This window comes from Galeopterus variegatus, unplaced genomic scaffold (genome assembly GCF_000696425.1).
Source record: "Galeopterus variegatus unplaced genomic scaffold, G_variegatus-3.0.2 Scaffold2918, whole genome shotgun sequence".
In the NCBI taxonomy this organism is placed as follows: domain Eukaryota; kingdom Metazoa; phylum Chordata; class Mammalia; order Dermoptera; family Cynocephalidae; genus Galeopterus; species Galeopterus variegatus.
The window spans coordinates 156,174-165,315 of record NW_007729029.1 but is presented as its reverse complement, the minus strand read 5'-3'; positions in this window follow the sequence as shown (position 1 = coordinate 165,315).

Sequence of the window (9,142 nt, the reverse complement as noted above, 5' to 3'; positions counted from 1 at the left end):
CCTACGAGATCTTTCTTTGTCTTTGACTTTTGACAATTTGACTATAATGTGTCTCGTGGAATTCCTTTTTGGATTGAATCCATTTGGGGATCTTTGAGCTTCTTGGATTTGTAAGACCATATCTCTCCCAATACCTGGGAAGTTTTCCTCTATTATTTCATTAAATAGGCTTTCAATGCCTCTTCCTCACTCTTCCCCTTCAGGTACAACACAGGATGTTTGTATGCTTAACATTATCAGAAAGATCTCGTAGGCTTTCTTCATTTTTTAAAATTATTTTTTCTTTTATTTTTGTACCAAATGTGTTGATTCTAAAAGCCTGTCTTCTAGTTCAGAAATTCTTTCTTCCCCTTGCTCTAGCCTGATGCTTATGCTTTCAGTTGTATTTTTTACTTTGTTGAATGAATTCTTCAGTTCCAGGATTTCTGTTTGCTTCTCTTTTATTGTTTCTAATGTCTTTGTTGAATTTCTCATATAAGTCCTGGATTTTTTATTTTTAATTTCATTGTGATTTTGATTTTTCATAGTATTGTTGTTTGGAATTCCTCTTCAGGTGATTTGCCAGTTTCCTCTTGTTTGTGGTCTGGTATTGGAGAATGGTTGTCTTCTTTAGGGAGGAGTCATATTTTCCTGTTTTTTCATGTTTCTTATATCTCTGCATTGATATTTGGGCCTCTGGTGTTATATTTGTTTCTTTTCACTTTTGCAGTGGTTTTTGAGGGGAGAGATTCTATCCTGTAGAAGTGTTTTATATTGATAATTGGGTTGGGCTTCATAACTTTGGTTCTGGGTGAGCACAGCTGTAGGTGCTGGCTCAGTCCCTGTACCTTCTCTGCTGTCTTCTCTGCAGGCAGGCTGCTTTGTCAGATGGCCCACTGGGCTCCTGCGGAAGGTGGGCATGAATCTAGGTGAATTACATACGCTGGCATGTTCTTTGCTGGTGTTAGGGGACTTGCTGCATCAGGTGGACCCTCTGAGCTCCTGGAGTAGGAGGACATGGATTTAGACATCTGAAGCAGTGGAGCAGTGCAGACTGCTTGCTGTCATCTGGGACAGGGGCAGGGCTTTGAATTGGTCAGGGCTCTGGGCTCCTGGTTGGACTCTGAGCTCCTGGGGCAGGAAGATGTGGATCCAGGCAGCCAGCAAGCTCCCCCCACACTGTCCACTTGGTTGTGTGGGGCTGCTGGGTCAGTGGGATTCTGAGTTCTCCAGGCTCTCATCCCAAAATAGCAACTTCCAGCAGCATCCCAGGGCTGAGGCAGGTAAGGGTGACTCTGTGTGTAGTTCCCTTCTGGGAAAATACTGTCATGCGGGCTCTTAGCCACTTTATATGTGGTGCTCATTGTCTGTGAAGGCCACATGGTTACACTTCAGCCTGATTTGCAGGTGTTTGTGGTGGGAGTGCAGGCTGCCAGACCCCTGCCTACCTTGTCCAGGCAGTGCAGGGTTTCTCCAGACTCCATGCCAGTCTCGGTCAGGATTTTTCCTTGTCCTATGTTGCTGTCTCAAATTTCCATGCCTTGAGGGATTTTCCTCACTGTTTAGCTATATTCTGTTGTTTTCTTGTAGATACTCTACAGGTAACTATCTGTTGCCTGGGTTTTTTTTTTTTTTTAGGGGGGATTGTTTGTTTGTTTGTTTTTTCAGAATAGCATTTGAAATGGATCTCACAAGGTGAATAAGTTTTAACACATGTTGATGGAGTTATTTAGAAATATGTTCTCTGGCCCAACATAAGAATCCTGAAACTGTTCTGGCTCTCAATCTGAAGACGGAAATAATAATTGATCTTGTAAGTAGCTATAGAGGCATGCTTGACCCTGAGTAAAAACTCTGTACCTTTATGCTCAAAAGCCCACCTGAGAATGGTGAGAATAGCACAGGAGAGAAAAAAGTGCAAAGACAAAGGGAACTGTTCTGTATCAAGCAATCGGACAACACTGCCATTTTAGAAAAAAGTCAGTCGTCCTGCACAAGAAACAAGAAGAGAAGGATGATTGGAGGGAGGACAATGTTGAGGGAGCTCAAAAATTCAGCAAGGATGAAATTAGTGATTATACAAATGTTTTGACAATTAACGATGATGATGAAAGAATGAGTTGAAGAGCGAGTCAATATCCTGTTTTATTTTTGACATGAAATTGCCGCAGAAGCAGAGAAACTGGATATAAAAGCCATGACAGATTCTCTTGTTTTTTATTTTTTATTTTTATTTTATTTTTAAAAATTTTTTTTTTTGTCTTTTGTCTTTTTCCGTGTCCGGCAACGGATCGCAACCCTCAGTGTTGCCCCCGTACCGGACCGGGGACCGGCAACGGGATCGCAACCCTCGGCGTTGCTCCCGCGCCTCGCTCAGCCAGTGAGCGGGAACCGGTCTGTATGTGGGATCCGAACCCTCGGGCGGGAGCGCCGCCGCGTTTCCCAAGCGGCGCACTATCCAGTGCGCCACCGGGCCGGCCCCTCTCTTGTTTTTTAAATGGTAAGATTAGAGTTCAAATTATGAAATACAAGAACATTTTTTTTTTCTTTTTGTATTATTCTAACACAGTAAGAACAAAAGTCCCTTCAGGTTTTGGATCGTGTAATAGCAATATTCAAACTCAGATCATATTCAGTATTCTATGTATTGCAAAGGAGAAATGGGTCACAGAACTTTTGGAAGAAGAGGTTATCATTAGCTAGTTGGAAAAAGCTTTTAAGAAATAAATCTCAGAAGAACTTGCCAAGAAATCACTGTCAAAGTAGAACTACTTATAAAATGGCTGAAGGAAGAAGAGGATGAATAACATGGAGGCAAAGAAGAAGAGGAAGACAGAAATATTGCGTTGGGTATTCAAAGATTGCCAGCATTCTTAAAGCTCAAGCTGTGAAGTCTGACCACAAGCATGGTGACATTAATACTAATGCTATTTAAAACAGTAAAGAGATATTTGTTATTGTAGTGTGGTGGCATTCACACTTTTTGCACCTACGAATTTTAATGTCTTTAAAAATCTTCATGTTAACAAAGATTATTCATTAATTTAAAGAATGCAACCTAGGTTATAGGGTCATGTTGCAAATTTTTCTGCATTTTCAGATAGAAGGGTGAAGTATATTTACAAAAGCTAAAGGGTTTAACTTAATGCTATCCTTTATATAAAAGTGTTTTCTGTTTGTGGTCTGAAAAAAAGAACAAAGAACAGTTTAGAGAACCTATGCACATTATCAAGCAGATGTACTTTGTTTATACTACACCACTTTCTGAAAAGTTAGTGGTTGGCAGATTTGTAGTTTAATTTTATAATTAAGAATTTTTAAAAAAAATTGAATATAATTTGCATCAGGTGAAGCAATAACTTTACTATCTGGATTACCAGTTATTTCTCTCTATATTCTTAATAATCTTCTTAAAAATATAAGTTTTAACATATATAAAATATATGCATACACACAAATATTAAACGTTATATGAAAATTATTTAGAATTTTGCATTTTACTTATAAAATGTAAAAGAGATTTTATTAAGCATATGATAATGGCTTTTCTAAATTGACTTTATCTTCTTGATTTGAATGTTGTGAAGAACAAAAATATTTAATATAGGCACAAAGACTATAGTGTGGTGATTTTTGCTCTCTTTATATCTATGAATTTTAATTTCTTTTCAAATATCTATGTTAACAAGGATTATTTATTAAATCTTTCTGTTTATTAGTCCACACTCTTAAAGTAGGGATCTTGTAATTACATTTTAAATTAATATTAAGAAAGAAAGTCAATATTAAAAACTTAGGAGAGAAAAATGGACACTCCAAATTTAATTAGCTAGTGAAAGTAGAGCAACTTTGTGTATCTACATAATGTGTAGTATGTGCTTGAAGTAAAAAACAGCCAGTTTTTATTTATTTATTTATTTATTTTTTTTTTTTTTGCCTTTTTGTCTTTTTCCATGTCTGGCAACGGATCGCAACCCTCAGTGTCGCCCCCGTACCGGACCGGGACCGGCAACGGGATCGCAACCCTCGGCGTTGCTCCTGCGCCTCGCTCAGCCAGTGAGCGGGAACCGGCCTGTATGTGGGATCCGAATCCTTGGTGGGAGCGCCGCCGCGCTTCCCAAGTGGCGCACTATAGCAGTGCGCCACCGGGCTGGCCCAGAACAGCCAGTTTTTAATAAAGCATTAGTTTTTATAATCCAGTTTAGATTAATATGATTGTTTACATTTACATAATCTTAAATGGTGTGTATAAAGCTTTTCTATCTGACTTATAAGTAAAGGAATTTAGGAAGCTCCAATAAATTTGAATCTCGTTTCTTAGTAATATAATATAGTCACTGAATTCCTCAAACATAAAAACATTAACAGGTCCCTCTGGTTCTTTATTCTGTGATAAACTTGGGGAGAGAATAGCTGCCTTTGAAACTGAATTTAACAAAAAAATTTGTTCCAAGAATTTGCCATAGTTACATAATTACAAGTTAAATCATATTGTACACATACTTAAAAAAAACAAACAAGTACTATGAACGCCTTCTGTTAGAAAATGTCTCAATACAAAAGTGTACCTTAAAACTGGCCTGGATACCAAAATCAAGCAAAGACACAACAAATAAAAGAAAGCTACAGGCCAATACCCTTGATGAACATAGTCACAAAAATCCTCAACAAATTATTGGCAAGCAGAATACAGCAGCACATCAAAAAGATTACACAGCATGATCAAGTGAGATTCATCCCAAGGATACAAGGATGATTCAACATATGCAAGTCAATAAATGTGACACACCACATCAACAAAATCAAGAACAAAACCATATGATTATCTCAATAGATGCAGAAAAAGCATTTGACAAAATTCAACATCGCTTCATCATAAAGACTCAACAAATTAGATACAAAAAGAAAGTATACTTCTCAACACAGTAAAAGCCATATATAACAAACCCACCACAAATACGATCCCAAATGGGGAAAAGCTGAAGCTCTTCCTTTAAGAACAAGAACAAGACAAGGATGGCCACTCTCACCACTCCTATTTAACATAGTATTGGAAGTACTAGCCAGAGCAATCAGGCAAGAGAAGGAAATAAAGGGCATCCAAATTGGAAAAGACAAAGTAAAATTGTCCCTGTTCGCAGATGACAAGATCCTATATATAGAAACACCTAAAGACTCTTAATAAAAAACTCGTAGAGCTGATAAACAATTTCACAAAAGTTGTAGGAACAAAATCAGCACACAAAATCAGTAGTGTTTTTATACTCCAACAATGAACTAGCAGGAAAAAAAATAAAAAGAAAGTAAGCCCATTTACAATAGCTACAAAAAAAAAAATAATAATACTGAGGAATAAATTTAACCATGAGGTGAAACTGCTGGAAGAAGTTAAAGAGACCACAAAGACATTCCATGCTCATAGACTAGAAAAATTAACATTGTGAAAATGTCCATACATTTCATATGAATAAGATTTCAAGTGCACAGGCAACAAAAGAAAAAACAAACAAATGGGATTATATCAAACTAAAACCTTGCATACAGTAAAAAAAACTATCCATGGAGTGAAAAGACAACCTAGAGATGGGGAGAAAATATTTGCAAACTATGCATCTGACAAGGGATTAATAACCAGAATATACAAGAAATTCAAGCAACTGAACAGTTGGGAGGGAAAAAGTACAAGAAATTCAAGCAACTGAACAATAACCAGAATATACAAGAAATTCAAGCAACTGAACAGTTGGGAGGGAAAAAGTAATTCGATTAAAAAATGGGCAAAGTGGCTGAATATTCTTTTCTCAAAGGAGGATATATAAATGGTCAACAGGTACATGAGAAAATTCTCATCACTAAGCATCAGGGAAATGCAAATCAAAACCACATTGAGATATCATCTAACCCAGTTAGACTGGCTACTTATATGTTGGTGGTCAAACTGTAAATTGGTGCAGCAATTATGGAAAACAGTATGCAGGCTTCTCAAACTACTACAGACAGAACTGCCATTTGATTCAGCAATCCCACTTCTGGGTATCTACTCAAAGAATGGAAATCATCATATCAAAGTAATACCTGTGTTCCCATTTTTATCACGGCTCTGTTTACAGAGTAGCCAAGGTATGGAACCAACCTACACGGCCATTGACAGATGACTGGATAAGGAAAATGTGGTATATATACTCAATGGAATACTACTTAGCCATAAAAAAGAATGAAATTCTGCCATTTGCATCAGCATGGATGAACTTCAGGAAAATTATGTTAAGTGAAATAAGCCAGGCACAGAAGGGGAGATACCACATATTCTTCTTTTGAAGTGGGAGCTAAAAAATAGTGAATAATAAAAAAGAAAGAAAGAAACAAACAAACAAAGAAAAGAAAGAAAGAAAGAAAGAAAGAAAAGAATCACCATAATACATTGAACTTTCAGAAGGAGAGAAAACAAAACTGATTACTAGAGGTGGGAAAGGGGGACGGGGAGGAGTGTTAGTGAGCAATTAGTGAAGGGTCACAAAGAGTGATCATGTTTTGTAAGGATGAATATACTAATTACTCTGATTTTATCATCACATATTGTACACAGGTATTGATATTCAAGTGTGTTTCCCACAAATATGTATAATCAATTAAATTTCAATTAAAAAAAACTGGCCTGGAATACAATGTTTGTTTCTTATCTTTACCAAATGTCTGTCCACTCCCTTAACTAACATACCATTGTTCCTTTACTGTGTGCTTTTTCCTTTTCTCTTCTAAGAGTTTCTGATACCTATTTTTCTCAATTGTTAACAAACTCTAAGAAGTTCCTAAAAATCAAATAGAGGCCCCTTAAATTTGAGAGACCTTGAAATCATGTTAATTTCTCTCCAGAGGTAGGCAAAATCCCTTTCTTAACATCGCTTATTTGTCCACGGATAATTCTCATATCATTAAGAAGGAAAAAACAAACAAAAAAAACCCTCTGTCAACATTCTTGGATTATAGGTTTTACAGTTTTAATTCTTTATAGTTCTGCTCACTATCCACAGTATAGGAGAGCTTCTCTTACCTGTATATCTTCACAGAGGATACTAAGTGGATTTTCCATGTCAAAAGATCTGTTTCTTTTGAACTGGAAGTTCTGGAAACATGTACACATGACAAAGCCACACATCTGATTACATTATTGTATACACAGTGAACAAAGGAGAAGCCAATATTAAGTTAATGGCTAAAGAATCTATCTGGGCTGAAGTGACCACTATAGACATAGGGAGACACACAGAGATCAGCAGAATCAAAATGAACAAAAACACATAAGAATAATTGTATGAATATATATGCAAGCAAACCAACCTCCCTCCCAACAACAACAAAAGACAACATGAATGATACTCGGCTGCCAACATTTTTAGGTGAGTCATTACTTACACAGCTAGTAATTGCATAAGCTAGAAATTGAATCTTGTTCTTCATACTCTGAACCCATTGTATTTCCATACACCAAGGCTTCACAAAAACAAATTGAGGTGTCCCTAGTCCTAGAAGAGGTAATACTTCCTAGCTAAATTAGTGACCTCTACAATAATTGCATTTGCAGATAATTGCCTACACCTGTGATCCACTTATGTCCAGCATCACTATACAGCATTTTACAGGTTCAAATATTTATGAGATCATGAGAGTCAAAACTGATGTAATGCTATCACTCTTGCCTTCAGGAACTAGCCCATTTTGGCAATACAAATTCCATTATTAACTGATCCTGCTTCCCTGAAGTATTAATAGTTCTGTTGGGTATTGACCATATATAATAGAGAACAAGTAATATGGACCCCTATAGGCAACACGGCATATAAGAAACAGCACTGGTCTTGGAGTCATGAGCTCTGAGTCTGAATCATGACTCAGACTAAGTCACTGTGGCTGCCTGTAATCTAGTTTCTCCACCTTTAAATGCAGGAAAATATAAAACCAGAGGCTTTCTAAGGTCATTCCAGCTATGACATTCAATAATGGTGCATCCCAAAGTGTGGGAAGAGGTATTTCAGAAAATTATTAATAAACATTTTGAACGTCACTTTTTTTATTAGAATAACTTGAGGTTTGTTTGCTCATTTGAATAAACCATTCGTTCTAGAAATGCCTGCATTAGTCTATCAACTAGAGATTGCATTTCTGAATATCAAAGCTTAACAAATTAGGAATGTAGGCTTATCCAAGAAGTCTGGGGAGGCTGTCTGGAGCTAATGAATAAGATCTGTGATCTCATCAATGTTTTGAGCTCCTTCTGCTTTTTTCCCCCTCAGCTATTCATTATTAGGCCTCACAATCAGCTTAGCATTAAGCACAGCTATGCTAACTACTTCCTCACCCTGCCCCCTACCCCTTCCCTTCCTCTTAAGCAAGTGCTTTCTGAGAAAAACTGGATTTTATGCAAAACAGAATCTTGTACAGAACAGGAAAACCACAGAGCTGTTACCAAGTGCTCAGAGTAGCAAACCCTTCCTCTAATTCAAACCCTATAAGACCTCTACTAGTCTGTATGGGGGCAGGAGCTGATCTTTCAGTCTCCCCTCCAGGTTCACTGGGAATAAACTCTCTGGCATGGTAAACATTTGGCTTAGAGTCCTTTGACCCCTTTGTCTCACCAACCTAAGTGGTGGCCCCTATGGGGACGGGGATTGTCAGCTCTCACCACCCTGGCTCCTCGAACTCAGCAAAACTCTTTCTCTCTTCCCTTTTTCTCTCTAACTTGGAGGAACTATCTCTCTCTTGCAACCTGGGAAGCAATGGGCAGCAGGGGCTCATCCCGGGCTAACCCCTAGATCCTGAGTGAGCTCTCCGTGCCCCACCCCCTCCCTCTTCTCTGCTCTCTCTTACTCCCTTTCCCCCCAGCTGGGAACCTGAGCCCAATGTTGCTGCTGATCCACTTCTCCTTTGCAGTCTCTGCATGCAACCCTGGACATCAATCACTTTCTAGATGAGTCAAGTTTTATTTTTCCTCTTCAACTGCAGTCCTCTGACATTAAACAGTCCAAGACTGTTTCACAAAACTCCTGGCCAGGTCAGTGGCTCTACACTGGCCACCAGGTGACCAAGACTCCTCACCATGGAGGATGCCTGATAGTAGAGGCTGGCCTCTCACTTCTCAGTTCCCTGAAGTGTTATGGGGATGCCT